Source organism: Oryctolagus cuniculus, chromosome 3 (genome assembly GCF_051225735.1).
Source record: "Oryctolagus cuniculus isolate XC-2025 breed Fujian yellow rabbit chromosome 3, ASM5122573v1, whole genome shotgun sequence".
NCBI classification, from domain to species: domain Eukaryota; kingdom Metazoa; phylum Chordata; class Mammalia; order Lagomorpha; family Leporidae; genus Oryctolagus; species Oryctolagus cuniculus.
Window position 1 is genome coordinate 165548882 of NC_142869.1, and position 13511 is coordinate 165562392.

Below are 13511 nucleotides of genomic sequence, written 5' to 3' on the forward strand. Positions count from 1 at the left end.
CGCAGGCCCCTCCTCCAGGAGCCGTGATGGGGGCAAGCCAACACCCTCTTTAGTTCCATTCGCTTGGGGCCAAGACGCGCTCAACTCGGACCTGTTTTTTGGAGAATGCAAGTGCCCTTTACAAAACTGATGACGCAGAACCAACCGCGGGAGCGTGGAGAGACTGCGAGCCTCCTGCGCCGCTGGTGGGAACAGAGAACAGTGCGGCTGCTGCAGCGAACGGACCCGCAGCTCCCCAGAGGGAGGGACGCAGAGGTGCCGCTCAAGCCGCCTGCCGGGAGCACCGCCGGCCCGGCCACGCCAACCCCCACGCGCGCGTTCACCACAGCCGAGGACTGAGGACGGAGGTTTGCCAACAGCAGGTGAAACGTGGCGAGTCTACACAGTGGGATGAGGATCCGGACACAGAAAGGTAGTGTGGATGCAGCCCCGAAGGCCACGTGCTGTACACATCCGTTCGTCTGGAGTGCCCCGGCAGGCAAATCCAGAGACCTAAGCAGGTAGGGGTGCCAGCGGGAAGTGGGGAGTGCCTGCTAATGGGTGGGGAGGTCCTTTTTGGAGTCATGAGAACGCCCTGGAATTAGTGGGACGACTACACGAGTCTGTGAAGATGCTAAACCCCGCTGCGTCGCACCCCTGGAGAGGGTGAGTGTGTGGCGTGCGAGTCATCTGGGCTGACGACAGCTGGACAAGGTCCCAAAGGACCGGCAGGTAGAAGAGGTGAGGGTGTCCGCCAGGGCAGGAACCCAGACAGAGAGGCGGAGGCGGAGGGCCCAGGGCCTGGCCTAACCGCTGCAGCGCATGCCTGGCCGATCCACAGGGCAGCTGTGGCCGAGGTGGGGCCAGTTTCCCTGCAGGGGCCGTGTCCGTGAGTGCCTAGGTGTCTCGTCTCAAGTGCAACCACTGCCACGTTCCTTTTCTGCTATTGAAGATTAATCAATTTAAAAGGGATTTCCCATCTGCTGGTTCACCCCCCAAAAGGCCTCAATAGCCAGGGCTGAGCCAGCCCAAAGCCGGGAGCTTCATTTGGGTCCCCCATGTGTGTGGCAGGGCCCCAAGGACGTGGGCCATCTTCCACTACTTTTCCCAGGCCATGAGCAGGGAGCGGGATCAGAAGTGGAGCAGCCAGGACTAGAACCTGCGCCCACATGGGACACTGGCGACTAGGCACACAGCTTTACCTGCTATGCCACAGCGCCGCCCTCCCTGCCCCCCACTGTCACCTTTGTACCCACCGAGGACCTCAGCCTTAGCAGGTGGCTGGATCTCCCTGTGAGCAGACGTGGGTGGGTAGTTTCTTGCCTTCACACAAGAATTCAGGCCTGAGACAGAATGGCGGTGAGCGAGGCAGCAGGGGTTAACGGGGTGGGGCATCCGCCAGGCCAGGGCAGCTGTTCCCAGGGACTCGGAGCACCCGGCCATTCAGAAGGGCGCCAAGGGGCTTACCCAGGGGTGGGGGCTGTTCTGCCCATTTCTCTTCTTCCCCACTCTCTTCTGGGTGTGAACATGTAAAATCCCCCCGAGGGTTAATTACCCGCTGGTACCAGACTGGGTAGCCCGCTTGGCCCTGGGCAGAGAGGCTTCACGTAGGACGCCCTCCTGGGGCGGGGGCTCAGACCACCTATAGGTTATCAGGGTACGGCAGGACTTTGTGGTGTAAAATACTAGGCTGGTTTTGAGGCTACTAGAAGTGGCTCCATGCCTTGCACAGGTGCTTGGAGCCCCCTCGCACCCCCAGGCTCATTTCCACCTGGCAACCCGGCTCCAGGTGTTCTTTATTTGGTCAGGAGGAGTTGAACACAGCAGCGGTTTCCCACGGCTACCGGCTACCGTCCAGCGTCCTCTGCCACGATCTTTCCAGCCCCAGGAGGCTCCCAGGACACCTTAGCACTCCCCAACCCAGTCCTGGGGCAGCGAACGCTAAGTCATTTCACCTGCGCGGGCTCGGCCCCGGCGCCTCTGCACCCAGATCTCAGCCCCGCACCGCCTCACGCAGCTCGGGAAACCGAGGCAGAGCCAAGAAAACAGAAACGAGTCCATGGAGCTGTAACACGATTGCTTGTGAAATCGTCCAAACACAAAAGGAGCAAGGCTCAGCACTACCGCAAGGGTATCCACCTGGAGCATTTTGCCTTCTTTTGTTCACCCCTCAGCCAGTTAAGCCCCAAAGCAAACCAACGGTTTCCTTTCTTTCTCCTGACTCGGGGAGATCTTTATCAGGCACAGGTGTAGACGCATTTTACTGAGGGCCCCAGGCAGATCCAGGGAATTGGGCCCCAGCGCTGGACGACCTTCCAGCCTCTGACGAGCCAACAAGACGTGGCCACTGCGGCTCACGCTGAAAGGTGCACGGAGCCCGGGCCTGGGCAATTGAAGTCGAGGGTTTCTCAACATGCGGTTTCACCGCCGAGCGCTTTGGCATCCCCGGGCAGGTGGTCGCACGTTCTCGCTGTCCCCGTGACCGGCAGGGCTCTGTGGACACCTGGCCGGCGCCCAGGGCGCTGGGGCCCACGTGGTTTTCTGTCGTTGCGCCCCCTCCGTGTCGTCTTCACCCTTTAGTGACCCGTCACCCCATTCTGCTCCCACCCCGTTCCTCTCCTAGTTTTTCTTTTCTTTTTTTATTTCTTGTTTGCCATATTCCTGAATTGTGGTCAAGTCCATTCCTGCAGTTATAACAAAATATGCTTTGGGCAGAGCGCGCACGCGCTGTGATGGAGCCATTGCGACGCGGGCAGTCCATGCCGGAGTGCTTGGTTTTGAGCCCCTACTGTTTCCAATCCAGCTCCCTGCTGGTGCACCTGGAAGGCAGCAGGTGACGCTTACGTGCTGGGGCCCCTGATTCTCTCTTTAAAGATGCCCACAGGGGACACCTGGGACCACAGGCGTCCCAGGAGGGGCGTCAGTGCGCCGGCGGCGGCAGCGAGCCCTGGGCCTGTGCTTGGCAGCGTGGGGCTCTGTGTCTTCCTCTCTTTTCCTTTCGTCCTTGTGTTTTCTTCACTTGCCAAAACGTAAGTTCCAAAATGCAAATGGCACTTACATTCAGCTGTGTTCACTCTAAAGAGAGCGACTCCGCGGCCGATGCAAGCGGCTGGGACGCAGGGTCTGCGCGTGCATGTCCGAGGATCACCCTGAGGGATTCAGAAACTGCTCCAGCCGCGGCTGCACCGCAGGAAACCGGTGCTGGGGGAGGAAGGGGTACACCAAAGACTTGCAGAGGAGAAGGGAGCCGTTACTAAGGAGACGCGGCACCTGCTTTCTGTTGCCTGCCACTCCCAGCAGGCTGAAGAAACTCAGCAAAAGTGCATCTCTGGGACCTCCCATCCGTCTGATTACATCACAGAAAGCGCAACATTTCGGCAACACGATTTAGAGTGTGTTAGTAGCTCAAAGTTCATTTCCTAAGAGAAAGCAAAACCCGAAACTCTATCTTTAAAAGAAAATATTTTATTTATTTATTTGAGAGAGAGAGTTACAGACAGTGAGAGGGAGAGACAGATAGAGGTCTTCCCTCCTCTGGTTCATTCCCCAAATGGCTGCACTGACTGGAGCTGCACTGATCTGAAGTCAGGAGTCAGGAGCTTCTTCCGGGTCTCCCACATGAATGCAGGGGCCCAAGGACCTGGGCCATCTTCTACTGCTTTCCCAGGCCACAGCAGAGAGTTAGATCAGATGTGGAGTAGCCGGGACTTAAACCGGTGCCCATATGGGATGCCAGCACTGCAGGCGGAAGATGAACCTACTGAGCCACAGTGCCAGCCTCCATACTTCCTTTAATGTTCTATGAAGCCAAAGAGTTAGACAAATGGCCAGCACACACACACACACACACACACACACATACGGGGTAGGCAAGTGCACAGCATTGCACTATTTGGCTTGGCGCTTTCTTGTTACTTTGATGGATACATCATGCTTTTATAGAATTTATGGATGAATGGTTTTGTTCTGCGGATGTAAGCCAGACTTCCACTCCGTCTACTCACTAAATGTGACACTAAAATGGAGCAAAGACGGCAAATAAATCAGCTAAGTCAGCAGGAGGATGGCCTTTTCATAAGGACCAGTCGGGTAGTTAGTGTCACGCCTCAGCACGCGAGACTAGGAATACAGCCAAACGGATCGTCAGAATGTAGTTCTGATGATCTGAGAGGGCACGGCTCTCTGCAGCTTTCTGCTATTTAGAAACATCATACGTATTTGTAAGCTGAGTAAAATTCTGTTATTTTCAGGAAGTCAATGTAGGTAGAAAAAGGTAACACTAAGGATAGTATCTCAATATTCAATTCTAAAGAATTTATTTTCCCATTTGTAGAGTGACATTATTGTAAAATCCATAGTTCTTGCAATATCTGCACCGTTTCAAAGAACTCCTAAGAATTTTGCTAAAGCAGATTTATAGAAAATGGAACTAAAACAATGTACTTTTGTTTAACAATAAAAGATTTATGGGACTGGTGCTGTGGCATAGTGGGCTAAGTCTCCACCTGCAGCGTGGGCATCCTCTATGGATGCTGGTTCAAGTCCCAGCTGCCCCTCTTCTGTTCCAGCTTTCTGCTGTGGCCTGGGAAGGCAGTGGAAGATGGCCCAAATAAAGTCTTTTTTAAAAAGAGATTTATTGGCCGGCGCCGCGGCTCACTAGGCTAATCCTCCACCTTGCGGCGCCGGCACACCGGGTTCTACTCCCGGTCAGGGCGTCAGATTCTGTCCCGGTTGCCCCTCTTCCAGGCCAGCTCTCTGCTGTGGCCCAGGAGTGCAGTGGAGGATGGCCCAAGTGCTTGGGCCCTGCACCCCATGGGAGACCAGGATAAATACCTGGCTCCTGCCATCGGATCAGCGCGGTGCACCGGCCGCAGCGCGCCGCCCGAGGAGGCCATTGGAGGGTGAACCAACGGCAAAGGAAAACCTTTCTCTCTGTCTCTCTCTCTCACTGTCCACTCTGCCTGTCAAAAAAAAAAGAAAAAGAAAAAAAAAAAAGAAAAAGAGATTTATTTGTTTATTTGAGAGACAGGGTTCCAGAGAGAGGGAGAGACAGAGAGAGAGGTCTTCCATCCACTAGTTCACTCCCTAAATGGCTGCAACAGCTGGAGCTGGGCCCATCCAGAGCCAGGAGCCAGGAGCTCCTGGGTATCCTACACAGGTGCAGGGCCCGAAGTACTTTGTGCATTTTCCACTGCTTTCCCAGGCCATAGCAGAGAGCTGGATCAGAAGAGGAGCAGCTGGGACTAGAACCAGCGCCCATATGGGATGCCGGCGCCACAGACAGAGGCTTAGCTCACTATGCCCCAGCACCAGCCCCAGCAGTGCACACGGTGCCAGTAACGTCCATGTAATGTTCTCTGTATAAGCCAACGTGATGTTACCATAATATACACGATCTGATTCTTACCCTAAAGGCTTCTGACCATGTGTGATACCCAGGACAGGTCCAGTGCCTTGGATGTCAGACTGTAAAAGCAGGTAGGATCCTGAATGAAGGCAGGCGGAGCTTAGTGCACAGGATGGGCTCTAACGGCTCAGCCGGCGGCAGCGCCCACCTGGCGAGGCCGTCCCTCCTCTCCAGGGGATCCTTCCCTGTGAGCCTGAATGTACCCCGGCTTCTTCTCTCCTGTTTCCTTGTCAACCTCCACACATACAGTGTCAGAATTAGGGACGACAAGCATTGGCTCTAGCGCCAGCTTTTCCATCACAGACCAAAAGCCCCGTGCACCTGTTTTTCGCTCTAGTGCCCGCCTGGCTGTAGCTTGCAGAGTATCCTCAGGAGTGCTTGGTTCACACTTCTCCATGCTGGACAGAGCCTGGTGCCTTGGAGTGACAGCGTTCCGTGGCTCAGGTGGCCCGCGCGCAAGTGTTCTCTCCCCGAGGCCGGGCGCACTACCACAGGCAACCGTCCCACACTCTTGGGCAGCGGGCCAAACTCGGCGAGCTCTCCGGCCTCCCTGTGACGCAACAGCCCATCTTTTTCTGCAATGCCGTGGTCCGTGTCACTCCCCACTTCATTCGCAAGGCCCGCGGCAGCTGCGGCTCTTCGGCCTTTTCCCAAGGGAGATGGTGTCCCAAATCCAAGCCGCTCTTCACTTTCCCCCCCTGCTGCTAATTCTGTCTAAACCACTGAAGGGGCCACGTGCAGCCAGCAGGGTGCTTGTTGGATCAACTTCCACTGTGTCTCCACGGAGCTCTCGTGACTTCTCTCCTGGAGCGTTGACTGTCAGATCTAGGAGTCTTGCTAAGCCTTGCCCAGCGCCCTCTCCACCTACATTCCGGAACTGTTGAGTGCCTGGCATGCTGCCGGTCTGAGCTACTTAGTCTGGAAGGACAATTCCTGGTACTTTTTCTGCCTAACGGGTGGCGTCTTGGCGGAGTCTGGCAAGCCCAGATTCAGCGTCTTCACCTACACGTCCAGCCTGAGTCAGACTTGTGCAGTCACAGGTAGCAAAGGAACATCCGGGCATTTAGCTAGAGTTTGTGCCAGCAAGACTCTCCCTGACCTACTTGGTCAAAGCAGCACAATGTCACTTTTTCAAACTCCTTTCTTTTTTTTTTTTTTAAAGATTTATTTTATTTATTTGAAAGGCAGAGTTACACAGAGAGAAGGAGAGAGAGAGAGTGGTCTTCTATCCACTGGTTTACTCCCCAATTGGCTGCAATGACTGGAGCTGCACTGATCCGAAGCCAGGAGCTTCTTCTGGGTCTCCCATGTGGGTGCAAGGGCTCAAGGACTTGGGCCATCTTCTACTGCTTTCCCAGGCCATAGCAGAGAGCTGGATGGGAAGTGGAGCAGCCAGGTCTCAAACCGGCGCCCACATGGGATGCCGGCGCTTCAGGCCAGGGTGTTAACCCGCTGTGCCACAGCACCAGCCCCTTTCAAGCTCCTTTCTCCTGAGCTGTTTGCTGACGCACCTGCTGCGGCATGGATATTCCGGAAGCGTGACCGCGGGGGCTGATCCCAGCCACCTGCAGCAGTTTCATACATGGGTCTTCAGCCTCCCGGCTCCTGATCTCTCTCTGTGGGTTAAGGAGGTCCACTTCTCAGCCTTTGCTGCCTCAGGTTAGCTGGGATTTTATTATCTGCCCTCACAGAATGCGTTTACACAGCAACAGAAAGGCACCTTAGCAAACAACCGACCGACGGCTTCCTTCCCCGGGGGTTGCTAACCTTCTTAGAGGAGGAGGTTTCTGTCCTAATGCCAGTTTCATAGCCACGGCTGCTTATGCAGTTTTTTTTTTTATTTTTAATATTTATTTATTTTTTTGAAAGGCAGAAATATATAGAGAGAGGAGAGAGAGAGCGAGCTCCATCTTCCAACTGCTGGTTCACTCTCCAAATGGCCACAATGGCCAGAGCTGGGCCAGGCTGAAGCCAGGAGGTTCTTCTGGGTCTCCCACGTGGGTGCAGGGCCCAGGCACTTGGGCCATCTTCCACTGCTATCCCAGACACATCAGTAGGGACCTGGATTGGAAGTGGAGCAGCCGGGACTGGAACCAGCTCTGATAGGGGATGCCGGCGTCGCAAGCCGTGGCTCAACCCAAGGCACCACAACGCCAGCGTCTGACTTTGCATTCTGAAGCATTTCAAACCTACAGAGAGGTTGACAGTACAGTAGCATCAAGGCCTTTGCCCAGACCAGAGGGCCCTGCCTCTGTGCCCTTGACATCCGGGGCTGGATGGGTGCTTGTCGCAGGAGCTTTCCTGTGGGTGACGAGAGGGTCAGCGGGGTCCCCACTGTGGGTTCTGCTGGCCACCACTCTGCTGGCAGTGCGCCCTTGGCTGTGACAACAAAACCGTCTCTGGATATTGCCAGTTGTTTCCCAAGAGGAAAAATATCATCCCCCATTGAAAACCATTGACCCAGACTCACGAACTCACATTTTGTCCTACGTGTACATGCACACTCTTTATGTAAGTGTATATTACAAGCGTGATATGCACAAATCCATATCGATGTCCACACACCAAACATTTACATCAGGACATCAGGGCGGGGGGGGGGCAGTGCTGCTATGCAGAAGGCTAAGCCTCTGCCTGCCTGGCTGGCATCCTATGTGGGTGCTGGTTCATGTCCCTTGGGAGGCAGACACGCCAGTACCCTCTGCCCCTCCCCCAGCTGGCCTTGCAGTCTCTGAGCCACACCCGTGCCTCTGTCCCCAGGGGCCACCCGCTCCTTCCCCACAGGCGGGGTCACCCGCCTTGCCCGCCATTCACTGTTCGGACCTTGCTGGTTCCAGCCGCCTGCCTGCCCCCAACCCTGCCCCTGGATCTGTTACTCTGGGGACCGCCCCAGCCCCACCCCACAGTGTCAAGGTGCTGTTGGCTCGCCTGGCTAGAATCTACGCAGCGGTCACTGGGGGGCGAGACCCACAGGGCAAACCCAGGCACCGGTGTTCCTCGGACTGCATCTCCCTGGGCCTCCTGGTCTGGCTGCTGGGACATCCAGTTGTCATCCTGGCTGAAGTCATGTTTGCCACAGATGCATCAGCAGGGGAGCCGCAAACAACTGGCGGCCCCTCCATCCGGTCCTGCCTTGGCCTTGGGAGCTGAACCATCAGCACCCCTGCACGTCTTCTCTCTCTCTGGCCTTCACCCCTGCCTCTGAGTGGCCTGGGGTGGCACACGCAGCCTTGGGCTCCTGTTCTGTGACTGAGCTGCCTCCAGCGCTCACAGTGGCAGCCAAGCTCTGTGTGTGTGTGTGAAGCCACCACCAAACGGGCCTGCGTGGAAGCCACTGTCCAGCAAGGGCAGAGGAGCCTGCAGGTGCAGCTGCTGCAGGCCCCAAGGGGCTGTGAGGAGGGCGGGTGTGGGAGAGCAGAGCGCGCCTCTGCCCAGCGCTGCCTTGCCTTGTGCATCACTCAAGTTCCCCTCCCGTTTCGGTCTCTGACTGCTCCCTCGCTGGGCGACAAGGTCTGTCCACCACGGTGCCTGGGCAGAGCCGCTGCACACGACAGAAATCCCACGTGCTTGTCTTCACATGGAAAACAATCCAGACGTGAGAGCAGCAGGAAGCCTGGTGGCCAGGCGTAACAACAGAGGCGCTGTGGTACAGCGGGTAAAGCCACCGCCTGCACTGCCCGCATCCCATATGGTCGCCTGTTCGAGTCCCGGCTGCTCCACTTCCGATCCAGCTCTCTGCTATGGCCTGGGAAAGCAGTGGAGGATGGCCCAAGTGCTTGGACCCCTGCACCCATGTGGGAGACAAGGAAGATGCCCCTGGCCCAGCCATGGCTGTTGTGGCTGTCTGGGGAGTGGACCAGTGGATGGAAGACCTCTTTCTGCTTTTCCGTCTCTCTAACTCTGCCTTTCAAATAAAGAGAGCGCCCGGCAGAGCAGGCGGGCACCTGCAGAAAGACTGGAGTTGTCACGGAAATGGCTATGGGCCCTCTGTGCGCCCCCCCATGTGTCTCTGGGACGTTGCTGGGTGTGGGGCTCCCCGGGTATTCCCCCCAGAGCGTCATCCTGAATCAAATCAGCAGCCCTTGAACTTGCACTCGTCGCACACCCAGCTCTGCGGGAAAGAAGGGACACACGGGCCTGGGGGAACAGCACCGTGGGACGGCACTGCGGTGCCTCCCTGGGCCCGCAGGTTGGGGTGGGGGTGGGGAGAGGAGAGCCAATCCCAGCTCAGGAAATGAGCACAGGGACAGACTTGTCCTCACAGGTGCAAGTGGCTCATGCATTTAAATCGACTCACTGAACAACCGCATCTCAAAAGAAACACATGAAAGCCCCTTTTCTTTAAAATAAATCACAAAGCGCAAATCCAGTATCATCTCGGGGTCTCCCATCCCCGCACTGTGGACCCCTCTGAGCTCTGCCGAGGCTGCCAATGGGGGCGGGCTTGTTCTTCACGGAGACTGAGCCCCACGGAACTCCTCTGTTTAAAACCACGCCCGTTCTCATGGTAACGGCCGGTCCAGCAGCACCAAAATATCTGAAAGGCACCGGGGCGGCTTGAGGATGTTACTACGACAACTGGAATTGAGAGCACGCTGCTCGAGAGGCGAGAGGCGTGTGGGAGGCCTTCCCTCCACTGCTCCAACACAGCCTGGGCGGGTGGGCAGCATGAGTCAGGGATTCTCAAGAACAGGGCGGGGATCACGGTGCTGGCTCAGAGGTGGCGGTGCCCAGAGGGTGTTCCCACAGAATCCTGGGAAATCATCGCCGTGAGATGCTACTCTCTCATCGGAAATGGTGTAGTGACGTCTCTGTGCTGGGCGTAGGCGGGGTGCGGGAGTTTTAAAGGAGATGAACTCCAGGAGCCGGCTCTGTGGCATAGCGGGTAAAGCTGCTGCCTGCAGTGCCGGCATCCCGTATGGGCGCCGGTTCGAGACCCGGCTGCTCCACTTCTGATCCAGCTCTCCGCTGTGGCCTGGGAAAGCGGTGGAAGATGACTCAAGTCCTTGGGCCCCTGCACCTGTGGGAAACTGGAGGAGGTTCCTGGCTCCTGGCTCCTGGCTCCAGATCGGTGCAGTTCCAGCCGTTGCGGCCAACTGGGGAGTGAACCAGTGGATGGAAGACTTCTCTCCCTCTCTCTCTCTCTCCAGATCGGTGCAGCTCCAGCCATTGCGGCCAACTGGGGAGTGAACCAGTGGATGGAAGACCTCTCTCTCTCTCTCTCTCTCTCTCTCTCCCCTTCTCTCTCTCTCTCTGCCTCTCCTTCTCTCTCTCTGTAACTCTTTCAAATAAATCAATCTTTTTTTTTTTTTAAAGATGAACTCCAAATTTGTAGCTTTCGTGAAATCTGTAGATACAAATTGACCAGAAAAAACCAGCTTGCTTTAAAGAATGTCCACTAGTCAATCAATAGTCCATTCTCCGTCGTTGATCTGCTGGTTCACTCCCCAAATGCCCACAACAGCCAGGGCTGGGCCAGGCTGAGACCCAGAGCCAGAAATTCCATCCGGGTCTCCCATGTGGGCGGCAGGGCCCAAGTACTAGAGTCGTCCGCTGCCTCCTAGCAGGAAGCCGAATCGGAAGCAGAGTAGCTGAGAGTCAAGTAGGCGCTCTGATACGGGACCCAAGCATCCCAAGCAGCAACGGAAGCCACTGCGTCCAATGTCCGTCCCCAAAACAGCGTCCCTGGGCAGGGCTCCTGCTGGGGGCGGGGCTCCTAGGAGGCCGCAGCCCGTTTAATTCTCGGTTTTTGTTTTCTGGGTTCTGTGACGCTTTGACATCTTGGCGCCCCGCAGACGCAGAGCGAGACTGGTCCTCCCAGGGTTAGCTGACCCTAGAGCGAGCCAACAGCTGGCTGGGAGCACGCCTTTCACGTGCAAACTCTCCAACCCTGGCTCCTTCCTACCCATCTGCCTCAGGCGAGCAGGCTCCTGGGCTCTCTGTCCTCCGCCACCCTCAGCTTGCCGCCCTGCCTTGCCCCGTGCCCTGCTGAGAAAGATACTGGAAAGACACTGGCGCCTGGCCGCCCCTCCCGGCCACCTGCTCGCCCTCCCTGGCGCGCCCCCATGTGGCCCTTCAAGGCTGCTGCACCTCCTCCTCCTCCTCCTCCTACTATGTGTAGCAACCATGTTTTCTGATCTCTTGGCTTCCCCATACCTGAATAAAACAAGATCCTGAGGTCATTTTAAAACAGCAAAGGGGAAAGCGTCTGGTGCGGAAGTGAAGCGCCACTCAGGACCCCGACCTCCCGTGCCCGAATGCCTGGGTTCAAGTCCTGGCCCTGCTGCCCGTTCCAGCTTCCTGCCAGCGGGTGATGATGGCTCGTGTCCTTGGGGCCCTGCCACCCGCCTGGAGACTCGGTTCTGGGTTCCTGGCTTAGGCTTGGCCCAACACTGGCTGTTGTGGGCATTTGGGGAGTGAACGAGCAGATGAGGGATCTCTCTCTCTCTCTGCCTTTCAAATAAAATAAATAATTTTAAAATGATAATAACAAATAAAAAGGGGACAAAGAGAGAGGAGGAGGCAGTCTGAACGTTAGCCCTCACCTGCCATAACCACCCACCATGGAGTGCATGGGCGGCACTGCACAACCCTAGCAGGAGCCTGACCTTTGACCTTCGGGGTTGAGTGGGGATTGAATCCAGCCAGCCTGCGGCACCCTCAGCCCAACCACGATGCCCCTAAAGTGCAGGATTCCACAAAGTCTGCAAAAGCACCCGCCACGCGGCGAGGTCCCCTCCAGCCCCGCAGCAGTGTCTGTGCCCAGGGCTTCCTCTGCCCTTGGGCTCTGGCCGGAACGCCCGCATTTCCTCCTGTCCCTGGGCCTGTGGCCTCCACCACGAAGCTCCTGCAGTGCACACCTGGCCACCCCCTTCCCGGGCCTGCAGAATCCGCTCAGGGTCAAACCCATCGCTTTCCCAGCCTCTCCGTGCAGCCTCTCCCAACCCAGTGTTGCCGCTCCTGCTCCAGCCAAAGTCGTCTGGCCATTCTGCAGGGAGAGCCCCGGTTCCGGGATGGGTCCTTGGGCCCCTGCACCTGCGTGGGAGATCTAGAAGAAGCTCCTGGCTCCTGATTGGCATTGCTCCAGCTGATTTGGCCATTTGGGGAGTGAACCAGCAGATGGAAGCCCCCCTACCCTCTGCTTCTGCCTCTCTGTAACTCTGCCTTTCAAATAAATAAATAAGTCTTTATAAACTAATTAATTGTATTGTAAAAGGGAGACAGAGACAGAGAAAGTGACACACAGAAAGATGGCAATGCCCCATTTGCTAGATCACTCCCCAGATGCCCACAGCAGGCAGGGCTGGGCCAGACTCAAGGCAGGATCCAAATTCAATGCAGGTCTCCCACGTGGGCAGCAGGGACCCACGTACTTGGGCCCACATCTGCTGCCTCCCGAGTACACATTAGCAGGAAGCTGGATCTGAAGCCAAGCAGCCAGGGCTGAAGCCAGGCAGTCTGCTAGGAGACCGAAGTTTTTGGTCGGGGACCCAGATTGAGTTCCAGTCCCTGACTTCAGCCATTGCGAGCATTTCAGGAGTGAACCAGCGGATGGAAGTTCTCTGTCTCTTTGTGTATCTCTCTTTCTGATTTCAAATAAAAATTAATAAATAGACCAGTGCCTGCAGGAAGACCCTGCAGGAGCCCTCGGCAGCCCACTCTAAAGTGCTGTGGCACCTGCCTCTCCCACCCTGCACCTCCGCACAGCTCTGCCCGAGCCCTGTGGCGGCCCTCGGGGCCCAGTCACTCTTAGAGCCACAGGGACCCCCTCCCATTTCCCTGACAGCGCCCAGTGCCCTGCAGGATGCACACACACGCACGCGCACACACACACGCGCACACACACACACCCGGGGGGGACTGATGCTCTCACCTACACAAAGGCTCCCGCCCTCTTCTCCGGGAGAATTTCCCTTCTCTTGCCCCTCTCTCTCTTTTCCTCTAATCAGAAAAGAAACCTGGAGAGGCCAGCATGGGCGCCCACATCCCATATGGGTGTCTGTTCAGGTCCCAACTGCCCCACTCTGATGTAGCTCTCTGCGAATGCACCTAGGATAGCAGTGGGAGATGGTCCAAGTGCTTGGGCCCCTGCCACCCACATGGGAGACCCAGAGGAAGCCCCCGG

General features: G+C 56.7%; 1 pseudogene; it reads right to left on the bottom strand.

The window, feature by feature from the left end:
- Positions 1 to 518: 518 nt before the first annotated feature.
- Positions 519 to 6517, bottom strand: LOC100351657 (ATP-dependent clpX-like chaperone, mitochondrial pseudogene; annotated as a pseudogene).
- Positions 6518 to 13511: the final 6994 nt, after the last annotated feature.